This window comes from Sinocyclocheilus rhinocerous, unplaced genomic scaffold (genome assembly GCF_001515625.1).
Source record: "Sinocyclocheilus rhinocerous isolate Xijiao unplaced genomic scaffold, SAMN03320098_v1.1 scaffold200, whole genome shotgun sequence".
NCBI lineage: Eukaryota > Metazoa > Chordata > Actinopteri > Cypriniformes > Cyprinidae > Sinocyclocheilus > Sinocyclocheilus rhinocerous.
In genome coordinates this window covers 2,265,061-2,283,996 of record NW_015641014.1, presented here as the reverse complement: position 1 = coordinate 2,283,996, position 18,936 = coordinate 2,265,061, and the positions used below count along the sequence as shown (strand labels likewise).

The window sequence follows — 18,936 nt, the reverse complement described above, 5'->3', positions numbered from 1 at the left end:
CGTTCCCCATAGCGACCCCTAGAGGACGCAGTTCGAAGTTCCCTCGAAAGGGAACGGCCGCTTTTTTCATGTTCGTTTTGTGATCGTGCTAGTTCCAGATGTTAAGGGGGTCCGTTTGCGGTACAGATTTGATGCCGTCATGGACCGCAACATAGTGCTCGTTGGCTTTAAAGCAGGGCACCCTCCTGCATTCTTAACACACTCTGAGGTGTGCACGAGCGCATTTAGAGTGTCTGTAATGAGCCGATTTCGTGTATGGGTATAGAAGCCCTATAAATACAACTACCATCATTTGAATTGTCATAAAATTCTGAAATTATCGTACATTATGGGATTTTTTTCATTATTGATCATACATCGTACAGAGGTCAAAATTATTGAATAAATACGATAATTATCATACGTCTGGCAACACTGGTATGTCTAAAAACTCCCAACACTTTTCTCCTCCAACTTCAAAATCATCCTACATCGTTGTTTTACCTTTTTTTTCATCGTTGTTTGACCCTCCTTGCACGTTCACTTTGTAAACACTGGGTCGGCGCTTCTGCAGCGATGTAGGATGATTTTGAAGTTGGAGGAGAAAATGGATTGGGAGTTTTTCGACATAGCCTAACTGTACCCTAACGGATTTACCCTCATAGTGCAGAGCACAGCGTCTTCTCCACAGGAATCCGCTACGGTGTTTGAGGGAGGGGAGGTTCAAGTTTTCCCAGGTCTGTGCGCGCAACAAGTGGGCGGGCATAAATATGCTAATGTTTCATGTTGACGTCAACTTGAAACAGCTTAAGATTCGTTTTAAAAACGACTCGTTTTCATGACTCAGAGTCGACTCTTTCTTTTGAAAGACAATAACTTTGTACACGGTGCACTTTTAGATTTAGAGCTGTGTTACACACAGCATGAAAGGTAATTTTCAAAAATCCATAATAGGGGCACTTTAAGAATTTATTTTTTTTTGGTCCATAAAAATGGAAGTCAGTGGTCACCAAAACTGTTTCCCAACATTCTTCAAAATATCTTCTTTTGAGTTCTGCATAATACAAGATACACATAAATGATGACAGGATTTTCTCACAAAAGCTTCCCATCTGACTCAACAATATGCTCATTAAAATAAGCGCCACTCTGGTATTCAACCATCAGTGCGAGTGTAGTAGGTCGATATGAACCCATAAAATCTGACTCAAGAGGATTGTCAATGGATTGTATGTCACTTCCTTCTTGTCTGTCCCAAAGCTCTTAGCCCGTTTTATATGACAGGTTATTTAACCGTAATCCTCCTGCCTTGATCTATTGCCACACCACAGCATATGTGGAGCAGGCAGCAAAGCACAAATCCTCATACGGTCTGCTATCAGCGAATTGATAGCCTTGTCTAAGGGATACAGATCATTGTGCAGCGCTATAGATGGGTGAGTGAGTTCACGGCACTCTGTCAGTGTCGCTCACAGCCCGGCGGTGCCAGGCTGAGTCAGAATGGCCTGTTCTCTTTCTCTGCACACTCAGAGCCAGCTGTGAAAGGCTGCCACTCAGCCCAGTGCTTCTTCACTGTCTCTTTACTATGTCTAGGGATGGTAAACAAAGAACAAGTGAGTTAAAGGCATATTAGACTAATGAACCAGACTGGTGAGGCTGAGTTTGTATGTGGTCTAGTCTTGTGGTGAAATATCCAGGCTTATGACCAAGTTCAGCCGGTGCAGCCAGCGAGGGCTTCTCCATGAACTATCTCCATTGTGTCCTTGAGCGGGACTCTTAACCCCAGGGTGCTCCAGAGGGACTGACCCAGCAATAAATCAAAGTCCTTCTGAAAGCCAGTCAGTCCACTCAGAGACCATCTTGGAAACGCCTCCTTGCACCATTTCCAGTCATGCAAGTTCAGCAAAGATACATTTCAAAGATGATATCTATCTGTCTGTCTGTCTGTCTGTCTGTCTGTCTAGCAATCTGTTTCTTCTTTCTTCGTCTGTCTGTCTATCTATCTATCTATCTATCTATCTATCTGTCTGTCTGTCTAGTGATTCATCCCTTCATCCGTCCCTTCATCCATCCATCCATCCATCCATCCATCCATCCATCCATCTATCTATCTATCTATCTATCTATCTATCTATCTATCTATTAATTATTTTTCTGAATAAAGTGAGGAAAAACTTTCCAAAAATAAGATAAGAACACAACATAACTGGACTTTCCTCTAGATGCATATCTCTATCTTGATGACTGAGTCGTTTGTATGTGTGAAGTAGGTGAATAAAGAGCCTCTTTTCTGGATGAACTCCAAACCACAGTGTTGGTAATGAACACGTTATGTATGTCAAAAGACGCACTTGAATGAAGCCGCTTCCTGACCCTCCCCCTCCTTTCCCTTATGCAGTGCATTCGGTTGCATTTAGAGCCATTCATGTCAAATGGAGACCCCTGCACCCCCACCAATGTGTCCCATGACAGCTGAATGAGCAACTTTCTGGCAAAAGTAGAGAGAAGGAAAGCATAAAATCAGTTTGACACAGGATGTTGAAAATGAAGTCATCAAAAATCTTTGCATGCGTTTCAGAGCCAGACTTAGAAAATAGAAAAATAGATAGAAAATAAATAGAAAAATCCACCATAAAATATATAAATACATTTAAAACTGATTCAATGTCTCTCCCAAAGTCAAGGTAAATAATGCTTGTGAAAAGTTTTTTTGTGTGTGTGTGTGTGTGTGTGAATAGGCTTCATTAAAATTTAACTTTGCACATGTGATGTCATTGCTATCACTCATTAGGTCGGTGAAATATCTCAATGAAAAAAAGAGGGGGCAATTGACACTGCCGGCTCAAATACCATCAAGCTGCTTTTGACCTTTGTTACCATGTGACTCAATCTGAGGAGTCAGAATAGGGTCAGGTGAATTTTGGAGTAAGTGTAACAGAAGCTGTAATAACCATGTAACTGTGTGACCTGTTCCGCCCATGTCAGTGGCAACGGCTTTATTTAGTTTGACCCAATTCCCTACTTTGATCCCCACTGCAGCAGTAGCTTTACTACACGCGAGCTAACATCATTTAAATACTCAGCAATAGTCACTAGTTCCGATGTAAACAAACACTGATAAAACGCATTGCATTTAATCAGTATTGTGCATCCAGACAAAACAATTTATACTAATTCTATAACTTACACAAAATACCTTTTCTAGCATTAACAATTGTGGAATCAGATTCATTGTTTGCCTTACAAATCTATATATTCAACAGCTAAAATGGTCATTGTCCTGACAAATACAAGCTAGCCTGGACCAAGTGACACAACTGTCTGCTTCCCCCTGAACTTCCTGTTGTGAGGCATGGACCCTAAATCCCCCTTTACCGTCCAGCACCCCTTCCTGTTTTCCACACGCCTGCTGGGAGATTGTTATTGTCATCTATCACAGCTGGGCTCTGGTTGGACACGTTCCCTGAAAACACACATCCAAACACATGACACTCTCCACACATACAGTACAAAATAGGGCCTGAAACTCCTAAAAATGAGGGCATTCTTTCCTGTTGTGAGATTTTCCATTTCGCAACGCTGTTATAAAAATTTGGGCCTGGTGATTAACATAATACTAAAAAATAAAGAAACAATTTAATGAACCTCAAAATTAAACTTGGAATGGAAATGGAAACTAGATCTTCCATTTCGCAACCCTGTTATAATCAAACAGGAATTGTGTGCGCTCAAAAAGAACAATACGTTTCCAGGTGCGTAGAACAAAAGGGAGATATTCACTTCTTGCATATGGAAAATAAAAACGACATTTTTGAGAGACCTTTTTTGGTCTGATTGAAAAACAATTTCAGTGTGCGGACTAATTCAGCGACTTGTTGGACTAAAACGGCAACCCTGTTATAAAAATTTGGACCTGGTGATTAACATAATACTAATAAATAAATAAATAAACAATTTAATGAACCTCAAAATTAAACGCATACATTTTAGAACATGAAATAATAAAATAAATAAATAATACATCCAAAAATGGGTAATAGGGTTGCAAATAAAGTTGTGGTCACATTTACCTTTTCTCTGCGAAATTTTGCAAGCAAAATCTGTTCATTTCAATAGGAATCTGTGCAATCAAGAGTTTCGCATGAGGGCGATAAAGTTTACCGTGCAGAATTTGCTCGTGTTGGAGTTGGTCATGCAAATTCTTGACCCAAACAGAAAGCTGCTTGATTTTAAAGTGACTTCTGTGTGAGCTCTTGACAAATTTCAGGCACAATTACAATATTTGTAAAGAACGTTTTTTTTTTTTATTAATTAGCATGGAGAACTTCTTCGCCTTTATGCGAAACTCCTGATTGTGCAGGTTCCTATTGAAATGAATGGATTTTGCTTGCAAAATTTCACAGAGAAATTGTAAATGTGACCACATATTTACTTGCACCCTTTTGCATTTTTGTTGTATTATTTATACTAATATAAAAATTAATTAATAAAAAAATCAGCTAATGTTACACTGAGTGTCACAACTAAATATTCCTTTTTTGATATTTACAATTAATTCATTAAAAACAGTTACTGCAATGAATTAAGTATAAATTCAATGAATTAAATATAAATAAATAAAAATTTTGTCAATATAAATAAATTTCTTTATGATTCTATTCTATGATCTATTTGTACGATTCTTATCTTTTGGATATGGGATTTGTGTCTTTAAAAAAGTGCTGTATGCACTTCTTTCATCTCTCTTAATCGCAGATGTTCATGTCTGGGAAAAGACAGAAATACAATGCTGATATTTCTGAACACTTCCTTCCCCATTAAGTGGCGACCCTGACAGATCCTCAAATAAATATTTGAAATAGTCGCATCTGGTTCTCTATCCAAAGGAAGGAGGTCAATGAGTACGTAGCCCACTTGTTTTGACACGTCGCTCATATCTGATGATGTCAGTAAAATTTGACCCTGACCAATAGCCAGCATTTCCTGCAAGCCTCAAGGCATGTGTCCGCTCAGATCTGTCAGTGCACACATCCTGTGCACACATCACCCAATGAAGTGGTAGTCATTCAGCACTAATCTACCATTGTTAACGTAAAAGCCTGGATAATGTTTCCCCAAAACAAAACTGGTAAGCTCTGCTGTATGTTCAAACCATGTTATTAGAAGAAGAACAAGAAGACTTGGCCATTTCATTATATCTTAAGTGGGACATGAGCAGCAAAACAATAAACAAGCTATATGTGATTCGCAAATGAGCTTAGCAATCAAATCAAGAGCATGAAAAGGACTTTGTTTACTCAGTTGGTTCATGTAAGGCCAATTTTTCTGACCCTTAAAAGGCTTAATCCCTATATTCTTGTTTTCCACAGGCAACAATGCTCACTGATGCGAACAATAAAGGAAATCAAGTACAATAGTAGGCCTACATACTTTGTTGCTGGAGGGGCTTATATTGAAATGCGACACTCATAAGAAGCAAAAAAGATGCAAAGGCGTATTAATCTGCCATTATAATCCCCTACTTTGCTGTTAAAAAAACAAATGCAGAAATATGTTTGTGGACATCTGGACATAGCTGATAGTGATGCTTATACAACAAATAGTGTATAGAGAAGTTACCATGAATATATTACAATAAGAAATATTTTATTCATCATTAAGGAATGAATCCTAGCAAATGCTTGGTACGACACTATCATCACAGTGATCATTTCCTAGCATTTGCAAGTGTGAAAAAAAAACCCTGCAGGAAACGAAAGCTACATGTAGGTCAGCGATATCTGATATGCAAATGAATCGTTTGAGTTGAATCTTTAATCTCTTTGGGTTTTTTGAATCTGTCAAACTTGTTCACAAAAACTTTACTTTGCAAAAGTCTATTTATACAATGCATTATGAATCTCCACTGAGTAATGCAAAAGTTCCCACATGTTAATAAAAATTTTATTAGTCTGTGTTTACGGACATTTGCTGTGTTTTTTTTTTTTTTTTTTTTTTGATCAAGAAATATGAAATTTGTATTGTGATAAATTCTCTTTCCTTTTTGTGTATGTGTGCTTTCAGCTGTTCCTGTATTTCTTTGTAAATTTAGAATAAATTTTAGTACGAAAGTTTTTGGTGAATTATGAGAAAAAAATCGTGAAAGCGTTCGTACACAGATTTCACGCACAAATTTGTGTGCACACATGCTTAGTGAATATGGCCCAGTGTCCTGTCAGAAAATTACCAGTACTTTTTTCTTTTTATGAACATTTTCTTCAACCATAAAACACAATATAGTGCAATGCATAATTCAAAATATGTAAAACATCTTTAAAAAATCTATATGGAGAATTCCTTCATGTATTTTTTATGGACCTTTTTAGAATGTAGTGTAGCCTACTAACAACACCATACATTTTTAAGTATGGTGATTTGATGCCTATCAACCTTATTTTGCAAAGCGGAAGCTGTTTTCTTTGAAGGTGTGAGACTTCCGATTCATTAGCCGCTCTAGATAAATAACTAGAAAAATAACAAAGTGCAGTAAACAGTGAAAGTATTTGTACTACAAACTGTGCTTATGATTATCATAACAAATTAAAATAATATGATAAATACCAAGTTCAGTCATGAAACTCTTCCATGCTGCTGACTGGCTGTCTCGTCACCGGTTCTCCAGCAAATCTATTGCTTCTTTCTATAAAGCTCGACTTTATATTCTGATGAAGCTCAGTCATGTCTCTAGCCATCCTCCTCCCCAGCACCACCTGTCTAGATCTGCTACGGGGTTCTCTTTTACCATACAATTTTGGGGTTCAGCAGAGCATGTCTTCTTACACTTTGCTCTGCAGCATGTTTTCCTCTCTGTATTTCTTTTGGTTTAACAAAAGATTTACATTTCTTTTTACATTTATATTTACATTTCTATTGCTCATTATTAAAATGTGTGTTACAAACGACTGACTGAAAATCATGTCATGACTGAAATACTAGTTTGCTAAATCAAGCAGCATAACAAGCTAAAAATAACTGGAAGCGAATGACACCGGAAGCCTCGCACAGTTACAAATAGCTGCACACGCTCTCACATTTAAAAAGAGGTGGATACACTGATTGTAAGATCCTACATGTGGGTGCTCATTGAAGTGAGCAGTCAGGCCAAAACACATGCTTGGCACATGTCTCTCATTACACACAAACAATTAAGCTGTTGTGGAATGCTTTTTATTTGCTCATCCCCAAATGTTTGAGGTCACAAGGTGGGCGAGTGCTTGTGCTTTCAGTGCACGAAGCCGCCAGACCGCTGCATACCATAGCTGAGCGGCTAAGCAAAAGCGTTAGCGCCACAAACATGTGCATCCAGAGCAGTTATTAGGGTGAAAGCAGCAATATTCCAATAAAAATCCAAACTATCATTACTGTCCTGACATGTCATTTTGAAATTATTTGAATAGATTGAGACAGTCATGCTGTCTTACCCCAGGGCTCTTCTGGCCTGGCACAAATGGTGCTATATTGAGAGACCTCATGTGCCCTATGAGATATAGCTGCCACCTTTGGCACATAGAGGACAGATGCAGAGATAGACGCAAACCCTTGAGAAAAGCCTGACCTCAGATGACTGCCTTTGGAGTTAACCTCCATCGACCATGGGAATGACTCCATGCATTGTTTAGAGAGCCATTGTGATCTGTCAGATGTTGTTTCTCTAAAATAAAAGGGTGAACTCACAGTAAATAAGTCTCATTTGTAAGTCTGCTTTGAATCAGCAATGATCAATAGGCTAGTTTTGAATCACCCAGGGCGAAGTGAAACTAAAACAAGATTGAAGTGACTTTAAACTTTGGAGGCAAATAGTTTACATTAGTGGAGGTCCTCACAATTGAGAGCAGCTTACAAGTGGTATCATTTTCTGATCGGACATAGGGAATGTTTTAGGTGATAAAGTTGGCATGAAATAAAAATTCACCCTAAATGCATGTTATTGATCTTATTGTGAACAATTCATCAATTCTTAATCAAAATGACTTTATCTTCTGGTGACAGACTTCTCCAATCATTGTTTCCACTTAAACTCCACCCCTTTCTTAAAATCAACTACAGCTTGCATTCAGAATCTGTCTCCATCCAATCAACCGCTGCGCTGAAACAAGACTCCACCCTACATTTTTCTTTTTCAATAATCTGTTTCCCTCAGATGTGGAAGTTTGTTTCTGCCATGGATAAAAAAAAAGATAATTAATTGGTAATTTATCTCACTTTTTTCCCCTCACAAACTTGCAAAGCTGAGAAGAAAATTCAGAATTGTTTAAACTCACAATTGAGAGAAAAAGGCAGAATTGTGAGCTAAAATGTTGTAATAACTTTCTTTGTCTTTTATTCCTTGGTGGATAAAAAATTGAGATGTAAACTTGGAATTCATAGGAAAAAAAGTCAAACTGCAAGATGTAAACACAATTCTGAGAAAAATGATAGAATTGTGAGAAATAAACAGAATTAAGCTACTAGAAAATCTAATCTAAAAATCTCACAATTCTGCATTTTTTTCTTTAGAAATGCTAGTTCATTCTAAGTTTATATAGCAATTCTGAGCAAGAAAAAGTCAGCAATAATTTTTTTTTTTAAAGTCAGAATTGTGAGAAAAAAGTCACAGACTACCATGTCGTAATACAGAAGAAAAGATACTTCCGTTTCATTGTGACTTTAAATTGCATGCAGATTTGAAAAAAATAAAAATAGAGAGTAGCAAATCAACAAGTGATTTAGCAACTGCATTTCACACTTTTCATACAAGTATAGGTCCATTTTTGGCAGGTCTCGGTTATCTTTAAATTTAAACTTTGTTTTCCTCCACATGGAGCAACAGTACAAGAAAAAAGGCTTCTTAACTTTTTAAATGCTATTTTTTTTACTTTAGTAAAACTTACTGAACTTTTATTTTGTAGATAATTCAAATCAGTAATATTCTAGTTATTTATCAAATCAAGCGTGTACTTTTGGCATTGTCAAATGCTAATTTTAGATCCAGCCAACTTTTATTTTGTACATACAGTAATAGTAAGATGTCAGAATGCTACAAATCACCAACCTAATAATAAGTAAAGAGTAATAATAAGGTTCACATTGTGACATATTGTGCCAGTTGTATGTGTGACACTGCTCCAGTTGTACTGACATTTCATCCCATCGAGTTCTTAGCATGGTTTGGATGAGGCACTACAGGCTGGCGAAAACGTTTCTGTCCTGAGGTGACCCACATGATGTTATTTTCAGTCTAAACGTATTTAGCTCTTACCCATGGAGCTCATTCTACTTGGCAGTAGAATTTCTTGCTCATTGGCAGCTTCTTCTATCCGTCCCAATAACTGAGGACCTCTGTGTCACTGCAGTAGATAAAAAGACTGCAGAATTTACCCAATAATTTTATGCCCTCCTTTGATGGTCACCATCCAATTTTTACAAATTATTGCACTAAATAGTCAGAGGAAAATACTTTTGCAAACTATGCAATGGTGCTTATGCAATGTAATTTAATCCTATCATAAGCCTTGAGCCTTGAGTAACTCCACAATAATAATTGTCTCATTGAAAACAAACAGAAATTCATATTTTATTAGAACATCACATAAGGAAATGGTCTAAGCAGATTATAAGAATCGAGTCTATGTGGTGTCAGTAAATAATTTTAAATGATATGAAATGCTACTTTAATCTGTCTTAAGTAAAGAACATTGCTCTTAAAGAGCTCAAAGTTTCACTTGACTGTTGAATGAAAGTGTCACCTTGGGTAGTTTTAAGAGCATGACACAAGCAAAATGTCACATGGATCTGACAAGCATCTGAATTCTGCCCTTTCAATCTTGGCAACAACAATCATGCTCTGAAAGAACTGTCCCTAAATGCATTTCAAGATGCAAGGTGACTTTCAAGGTGAATATCAGGGCAGGTGAATTTAATACAGTGGAAGCACATTGTGACTCATTTTAGCATTTAATAAGGCACCCAAGAGTGTCAGCAAACGTTTCCACAAAGCTAGCCATATAATTTCCAAGAGAAATTTACCATGGGTCACGATTTTCCAAGTAAAGTTTACCATGAGCTTGTATTGAATTCATTCAACCAGATATTCATTAAATTATCCTCTTTTGTGTTCTGCAAAAGAAAGAATGTCAGACAGGCTTGGAGCGAGATAAAAAATCTTTACCTATATAACCCAAAAGCGTGTTGTTGCATTTTTATAAAAAAAACAAATGCAATGCAGTGCATTTATTGTAAAATAAAATAAAATAAAATTTCAAAGCAATGTGACTTTTTTGCACTCTTTTGTGACTTTTTGTTGTGAAGGCCATAGGGATAAATCTCGTGCCGAAAATTCATGTTCACTGTGAATGGCCTAAGAACAATTTATTAGCCACTAATATTGCTAATAAGGTTCTGTCTATTTAAGACACTGTCACTTCTTTCCTCTCCTTTGGAATCCTGAGTAGAAATGTCCACACAGATCCATTCCTAGGAAAACCCTTCATCTGCTTACAAGGTTTCCACATGTTCCCTGCGATGGCGTACTCCAGAGTCATGGTGCGGTTCAGTGTGAACACAGAGTCCCCTCTCACTACAACAGTGAACAGTGCCCCTTTGCTGTTCCCATAGTGCCCGGGCATTGACGTCCACTGTCCAGTGGTGATGTTGTAGCAGTCCATCAAACAGCGCAGGAAGTCGTCTTGGGGTCCATTGCGTATGACGTAGAGGTTGTCCCTGTGGGCCACCATGCAGTGTCCGTAGCTCTGGTGCTTCAGAAGTGTACTCACCAGAACCCACACATCCTGGTTTGGGATGTATTCGTAGATTTCGTTAGTCTCCATTGGCTTCCACAGACACACAAAATTTGGCTCATAGCTTTGGTGCATGCGACCCCAGCGACCGGTCGAGGTAAAGTTGCTACAAAGCTCCACTCCTTTGTGGGAACAATATATATCTCAACCGAGGACATGGTGGTTCTTCCAGACTCTCCTCCAATGGCGTAGAGGCAACCTTCTATCCCAATTAGGGTGAAGTTGTACCGTGGCTGTCTGGGACCTGGCAGCAAACTCCAGGTGTTGGTGACAACATCATAGCAAAAGCTAGCATTGACAGGTATCTTGTCAACACCGTGCACACCTCCAACAACATAGAGTCGGTTGTCCAAAGCGGTCAAACCAGCCAGAGTGGTGCTGGCCTCCACTGGCAAGGCAGTGAGGACCTTCCATTCTTCATCATCCTCATCAAGGTAACATACTGTCCTTGTGGCGGCAAGAGGAAGCTCATCGACAGAGCATGTGGAGTGTGAACCCACAGCCACAAATGCACTAGGAACCAGAGACTCCACATGTTCAATCAGTTCCTGAGGAAGTTTCTTCAAGTCCTCTTGCAAGTCACGATACATATTGCAGATGAACTGTGCCGAACTCTCACGGAGTTCCAATAAGCCATAGGTGGCCGAGGCTTGGTACATGAGCAGGCAGTTGTCGGAGTTAAGAAGATCCTGAAGATGCCTTGCAAGAGGTTCGGCCAGGAAGAAAGCAGCACATTCAATGGCTTCCAAAATCTCCTCACCATTCAGAATAGGTCTCTCACCACTGGCCACAGCCAGCATGATTAGGAACCCTTGAGCTTTGAGGTTCCTCACATGAATCTCTTCTTGATGGCACTCTACCATCCCTGATCTGTAAAGAGCCCTGAAGTATTTTTATTCTCTTAGCAGTAGAGACTTGTTTGTTTCAAAGACACTGTCTCCAACTCTTACCTTGACAGTATCCATGTCTAGCAGCCTGCTTGATCATTGGTCCTGTGCTGTTTGTTTATAAATACTCAGTCAGTAAAACACAAGACATTTAGTTTTAACGGTGAGCAATTGTCTACAAAATATCCATCAAAACTCTAACCTTACCCTGGCATTTACACTGAAATGTCCCTTGCGTGTCAGTTAACAAAACTGTCCTCCCTCCAGCTGGCACATGATGTGCTGGGGTCCGGTTTTGTTACTAAGATAGCACTGCCTATAAATAGTAGCAGTGTCTCATGACAGACATTAAACAGAAATGAGCAATAGCTTGAGTGAGGAATAACATACTTATTCATAACACTTTTAAGGTTAATGATATGAATTACACTACATCTGTGATTAATTGTGCTGATTGGTTGTTTGTTTGCTATTTGAATAAGACCACCTCTGAGCCATATACAGAGTCCAAGGAAGCAATTCATATGTCTTGTGTTGACATGCCCCAAGGAAGAGAGGGGTGGAGTTAGCAGCAGCTCATTATCATTTAAAGAGTCATGCACCGAAATGAGTAGCTGTGAACAGATCTGTTTTTGACAAGGTAAAAAAGGTGATGTTTTACATGACCATTGAGGAATTTTAAACAAAGTATGTTACAGACATTTCATGAAGACCCTGAAGAATCATAACAACTTGTGGAAAATGGGCATCCGATGTCCCCTTTAAATTAAAAAAAGAAACAGACAAAAGATTTAATTTGGATAGAAGACAAACTGCGATGTAAACTAAAATTTACCAAATAAATTCCTTGATGCACATCAAAAGAGTCATGTGACTTTGCCTCAACAAGCCTTGTGACTGAAGCATTTACTCAGATGATTGGCTACTACTGTACGGAGCCCCAGACATGACATGCGGGGAAAAAATATTAATATCATGGCCACGAATTAACAATTCTTCCCACAGTCAGCACAATTTAAATACATTTTAGTAAATTAAAAAATGTTGTAATTCGTTAACTCATTTTAAGCACATTGGGCCTCATTCACGAAACATTCGTAAATATAGGAGTAAATTCTGAGTAATTTGCGTGTAAAACGGACCTTCCTGAAAACTCTCCTCCGGATTCACAAACGCTTCGTACACATCAGATTTGATAGTTAAACATGTGTATGTTAATGAATTCCAGTCATTCGTAAATAGGGCGCTTGCGCACACTCATTCACAATTAGCATAATCCCCGCCTATGAATTACAGCTACGCAAATTGTGTGTCCAGGAACGCAGTGGAATATTCTGATCTACTTTCTCAGGTTTGGCTCCAGTATATTGCATAAATGCTAAAAAGACTAATAGGCCATATGCCTAACAATAAATATTCAATAACGTGTGTCCAGCAAAACGTTTTTAGCCAGCTGAAAAAAATGTCAGGCACTCTTCTAAAAACGGCCAGCTGGTGGTGCTGGAGAATGCTTTGGTGGCACAGCGTTTTTCCAGAGGCACTTTGGTTGCTATGATTTGGAATATCCACGGCAGTAACGTATTACTAGTATCTCATTTTGAAGAATATTACTGAATATAAAATACAGTAACCAGCAATATTAACTTCTCTATTGTTGTTCAGTTGTTGTACAAGTAGGATGATTGGCCGGTGTAGTATTTGTCCCGCCCCTCCTCCATTGATTGGACAGCTGGGTAAAAAGTTTTACCCAAAGCTAAACAGTTATCAACTCTCAGCTACAAAAAAAAAAAGAAAACGGACCAAACAACCTTATAAAATATTATGATGGCAGTGCATCAAAATTCAGTGTCATCAGTTTGCCAAAAAGGCACCATTTACACATGGTAAGGAGCAGGGGCCTCATGTATAAAACTTTAAGTAGATTTCATGCTAAATGTGTGTGTACGAACAAAAGCTGGATTTTGCGTACGTAAAAGGGGGAACTGTTGGATTTAACTAGCACTCCTTGCTTCAGCAATTTTTCTACAATAGGGTAGAGCTTCCTTATTGATCGGATATTGTTTTGACTGGTTCTACGCCTGTCAAAAACCCACAATCATCCTTGTCTTTAGCCCAAATTGGATGATTCTGTAAGAAAGCATACTCAGGAGTGGTTGCATTATTTGGTAGAAACTTGTGCTGAGGATATTTTTATGCTAGCAGATTCTGAGGACATGTGTAAATTTAGATGTACTTGTCTCAGTAGATCCATGCCTAGAATTGCACCTGTATTTAAATGGAGCACATAGCAATTTTGTAGTCAGAGTTTTCGGGCCTAATTGTACCTCTATGGGCGGGGTTTCATACAAAACAGAATCTTCACCTATTACACCAGTTAAACAAAGTTTAGTTTTCTTGTACGTGATGTTTAAATCTTTAGCCAATTTTGTAGGAATTACTGTAATTTCTGCACCTGTATCAAGCAAAAAGTCTATCTCTTTCTCTTGTATGCTACCCCTCACAAAAATTCTTTTGTCATTGTGATGGATTACAGGGGAAAGGTAGCTACTCACAGCCCCAACAATTAGTTTTTTTCCTGTTCTTGTTGTGCTCTTAGAAGAGCCTGAGCGAGCTGTCCTAAAGTTTCAGTGGGCACTGGCGGAACTACTTCAGGGTTGTAGGCGGGCTGAGAAGGAGCAGAATTATGCATAGTATTTCTTCTACTATCTTGCAACTTCTTCCTACACTCTTTCTCCCAATGTCCTACTTTTCCATAGTATTTCTTCTACTATCTTGCAACTTCTTCCTACACTCTTTCTCCCAATGTCCTAACTTTCCACAGTAGTTGCATTTGCCTTCTCTTTTAGGCCATCTACTGTCTTGATTCGTTGTGTTAAACGTAGCAGCTGCTACTCTCACTTTTGCCTTAACATCAGCATCTCTTTCCCATGTAGCTAACCTGTCTAGGTTACTTCTGAGAGTTCTGTTAGACCAAGTTAGATCTAGGAATGGCAAGGCTTTTCTGTACTCGGCTACAAGGCCATCTGACCAGATGCGGACTAGGGGTCCCTTGTCATCTAGCACACTTTCAGGATCATCCACTATTCCACTGTAAGTTACAGCTAACTGACAAAACCTTTCAGTGTATTCACTCACAGTTTCTTCTTTCCTTTGCACACAGTTAGTGATTCTGGACCAGTCTATTTTGGGTCCCATGATATTCTTTAGAATTTTCAAAACACCTTCTCTCAAATCGCCTTTACTGGCATGTTGTAGTTCAGAAGTAACAGCAGACTCAAAACTGTTGAATTCAGATTCAGTTAGAATTTGTGACATCAGCTGTGTGACTTCTGATAATGACATGTCGTAGAGACGCATTTTGCTGATCAATGCTCTTCTAAATTCAGAAAAATGTGTGCGTGCTGAGGGTAAGCTCTGGGATAGTCTCTCTATATCTTTAGGTCCTAGCGCTTTGGCAACAGTTTGTACTTGGACAACAGAAGAGTTGGGACTGGAACGAAGTCAGATCTTTGTTGAGCTTGAAGTTTCAATCTGGATTCAGGTGAGGAGCTCTATCTGGGTCACGGCACCAAAACTGTAGGAAACTTTTTCCTCGTCAAAGCAGAGACCAGGAGACGTTGGGATATCTTTCATACAGAAGTTACTCTTTATTGAGGACTCGCTGTGCGCCGCTGCAGTCATCCAAGTCTGACTATAGCTCAGTACAGTAGAGTTTATACCTTTCAAGGGGGAGGGATACATAGAGGTGCAGACAATCTAAACAAAGGTATAAAACTTTACGTAGATTTCATCCTAAATGTGTGCGTACGCACAAAAGCTAGATTTTGCATACGTACAAAAGTTTTCAGATTTATAAAGCCATGCGTACGCCAGAACCTGCGAAAAATTCCCTTTGTAATACCCAGTCAGCGGAAGATTGAGCGTACATAAATCTCCACCCCGTCTCCTCCCCAAAATAGCCACATATGGAGCTTACAACGCCTAGTTTTAATATGCATAACTTAATTTGCATATAATTTCCATGCATATTCCATCCACGTAAGACAAAAGGTTAATGTCTCAGACACCTGGGCTGCCTGACTTGATCTTCTTAGAATGTCATCATCTTTACCTCAAAATGTAAAACACAATGTACATAAGTTTTTCAGTTTATATACTATTACATTGGAACCTAGATATAACATTTTTATAAATTTGTAATCCAACAGTACGTACAAAAGTTTTTAGATTTATAAAGCCATGCGTACGCCAGAACCTGCGAAAAATTCCCTTTGTAATACCCAGTCAGCGGAAGATTGAGCGTACATAAATCTCCACCCCGTCTCCTCCCCAAAATAGCCACATATGGAGCTTACAACGCCTAGTTTTAATATGCATAACTTAATTTGCATATAATTTCCATGCATATTCCATCCACGTGACACCATGTTTAACGCAGTTAAGGATACAATACGTTAGGAAAATATGAGATACAAATTTGTGGCACCCTACAAAATTAATTTTGTCACAATATTTGAATTTCTAACTTCGATATGATACTTTGAAAGTATAGATATTCGGTGCAGCAGGGAAGAACTGCAGAATATACTGTCATACAGATTTATATTTATACAATTTATAAATATTAAAAAATTATTTTTTACACGGCACCCGTGCTCTCGACAGATGGCACCCCAGGGTGCCGCGGCCCCGGTTGGGAAACACTGGTCTAGAGTGTCCGTACGGTGCGCACATATTTACGCCTAGTTTATTTTTTATAAATCCCGATATGTGCGTGGAAAATTGCGTACGCACATTTCCATGCCCATTTTGTGCGTACACAACGTTTATACATCAGGCCTCAGGTGTAGTTTCTTTCGTACCAACTTAAGCCCCGTTCACACCAAGCATGATAACTATAAAGATAACGATAAAGATATAGTTCTAAAAATCGTTCTCAATATTAAAGAATAGCAGAGTCCACACCACAACTATAACAATAAAGACAACGAAAAAAATATATAGTTGGAATCACTTTCAGAACGATTTTTTTCCAGCTGATGAACGATAAAATCATTGACAGCCAATCAGAATCCATCCTGCTGTAACGAACTCGAGAATTTAAAGTGGCAGACGTGCGTGCGTTTAGAATAAACAAACGTTATCGTTCGCTGGTGTGGACGCTAATATCGTTATCATTCTTGGTGTGAATGGGCCTTAACATTTTGAAAATACGAACACTTTCATGAATCCGAAAATTTACGTCAGAACATCTTTACGAACGATTTACACAAAAATTAATTCTGCTCGTGTTTCATGAATGAGGCCCATTGTGTGCACAATTTACTAATTGGTTACTTCATTATAAGTAAATATTGAGCACAATTTAAATAATTGGTTACCTCAGTGTAAGCACATCGTGTGCACAATTTAATTTGTTACCTCGTTTTAAGTCAATTTTGAGCACGATTTACTAATTCGTTTCCTCGTTTTAAGTAAATTGAGCACGATTAATTTGTTACCTCATGGTATGCACATTTTACTAATTTGTTACCTCGTTTTAAGCACTGTGCACAATATTTACTAACTCGTTACCTTGTGTTAAGTAAATTTTTGGCAGGATTTACTAATTCATTACCTCATTTTGAGCACAATTTACTAATTCATTACCTCATTGTAAGCACATTTTACTAATTTGTTACCTCGTTTAAAGCATATTGTGCGCACAATTTACTTATTCGTTACTTCATTTTAAGTTAATTGTGAGCACAATTTACTAATTCGTTACCTCATTTTAAGTTAATTGTGAGCGTGATTTACTAACTCATTACCTCGTTGTAATCACATTGTGTGCACAATTTACTAATTCTTTACCACGTTTAAAGCACATTGTGCACACGATTCACTATTTTGTTACCTCATTTTAAGTAAATTGTGCTCACAATTAACTTAAAATGAGGTAACGAATTAGCGAATCATGTGCCCTTACCTCATTTTAAGTTAATTGTGAGTACGATTTACTTATTCGTTACCTTGTTTTAAGTAAATTTTAAGCACAATTTAGTAATTCGTTACCTCGTTGTAAGCACATCGTGGGCACAACTTACTAATTAGTTACCTCGTTTAAAGCACATTGTGCGCACAATTTACTAATTCGTTACCTCATTTTAAGTTAATTGTGAGCACAATTTACTAATTTGTTACCTTGTTGTAGTCACATTTTGCGCACAATTTACGAATTTGTTACCTCGTACTTTCTAGATCTTTTTTATGCCCAAACATACACACTACACACTGACTAAAATTAAAATAGTGAAAAAGCATAATAGGACCCCTTTAAAGCACATTGTGCACTAGATGTACTAATTGAAGATCTCTGAGAAATTTGAATTTCTCTTTAAAAATTAAAATTTTGTTTACTTTGCTATTGTGTCCATCTTGAACACTTCATCAGAGCGGTTCAACATTAATGTTTAGTTGAGATTTAGCTCTCTATCTCAGTAGATCAGACACAGCAGAATACATCCCAACATGGGTCCACTCTCTGCTTTAATAAAAGGTAATTAACCCTCCTGCAGTGCAAGTTATGAGATAATTGCAGGTCAGTGTTCATGCTGCGAGGCTTTCATATCTCTGTGAGAGATTAACCTGGGTTACCCAGAGTGCTCAGATTCATTATCTACACACACCTAGACATAGGGGCTTGGCAGGTGCCCTCATGGCGTTACTATGGAAACCGTACCGTCTGACTCTGCCTTGTCTGTCTTGAGTGTCAAGAATTCATCCCCAGTCTGTCTAAACGCTTATAGCACTAATAGTGTCTGCGTGACTGTTGAACTACACACACACACACACACGGGACACTGAGTATAACCACACTCACGTGTCCTAGTCCTTCACAGCTGCTTGTAATGTGAATTTGCACTTTAAATGGCCACACGTGATGAGGACAGTGGAGACGCTTGAACTATGTGACCTTTTTTACTCATTCAACAAATTGGTGATGAAAATGATTTATAGGATGAACAAGATTGGCTGCAAAAGACAATTAGAATCAGAGTCTAAAATTAACAACACATGCTTCAACTAATGTGAGTTAAATTTATGATAACATATTAGTGAAACAAAGGGAACAGCTTGATTTCAAACCATAACAAGTGAAAAGGTAAGCATGTGTTTATGTTCCCCGTGCTGAGTCATGGTGAGCCATGTGCTGGACCATGTGATCTCTTTGTTTTGATCATGTGATGGCAAATCCAGCAGGAGCAGGGCTAGGT

General features: G+C 38.3%; 1 pseudogene; it reads right to left on the bottom strand.

Annotated features, from left to right (window-relative positions):
• Positions 1–10,403: 10,403 nt before the first annotated feature.
• LOC107753662 (kelch repeat and BTB domain-containing protein 13-like) lies at positions 10,404–11,758 on the bottom strand (annotated as a pseudogene).
• Positions 11,759–18,936: the final 7,178 nt, after the last annotated feature.